The 576-nt window shown below is 26.9% G+C and overlaps 1 protein-coding gene across 1 annotated transcript in view; it reads left to right on the top strand.

The window, feature by feature from the left end:
* LOC106872599 (probable serine/threonine-protein kinase DDB_G0276181) overlaps window positions 1-576 on the top strand; it is a 108,246-nt gene that overhangs the window by 2,302 nt on the left and 105,368 nt on the right. The window lies entirely within an intron of this gene.

The raw sequence follows: 576 nt of genomic DNA, 5'->3' as shown, positions 1-576 counted from the left end.
ATATATATATATATATATTATACATACATATGTATCTATTACATAGTGAACAATGTATGTTTGAAGATGTACAAGTTTATCTCGAGCTATGAGACTTAAACACATATGGAGGAGAGTTAACTGTTATTTAGTAGAATTTTAACTGCATCTCTTCGTTTATCAAAAGACCATCTCGAATAATATATACATATCGATGTGTGTGTGTATTGTTACGTATATATGTATATATGCAAGTAAATATATATATATATATATATATATATATACATATATATATAATTTGATATCAGCAGCGAAATTGTTTCAGAACACTAAGTCAGGTATTCATGTAGTATAACAGTATATTTCACGTACTCTCATGATTTTAATTCGGTTTTCATCACAACTGTCCGACAAACGGGGACATGAAACTCTGAGTAACAGTTTTGTGATAATTTTGCAGCTACAATGGAAAGTATATTTTTCGATCTATGGCATTTTGAGTACTATTTTTTCCACCTTGTTTTGCACCTTGTTTTGCACTCACATTTCATTTTCATATGTATATATAAATATATATATATATATATATATATA

The sequence above is a fragment of the Octopus bimaculoides genome, chromosome 22 (genome assembly GCF_001194135.2).
Source record: "Octopus bimaculoides isolate UCB-OBI-ISO-001 chromosome 22, ASM119413v2, whole genome shotgun sequence".
Lineage (NCBI taxonomy): Eukaryota > Metazoa > Mollusca > Cephalopoda > Octopoda > Octopodidae > Octopus > Octopus bimaculoides.
This window is presented reverse-complemented; position numbering and strand designations above follow the sequence as displayed.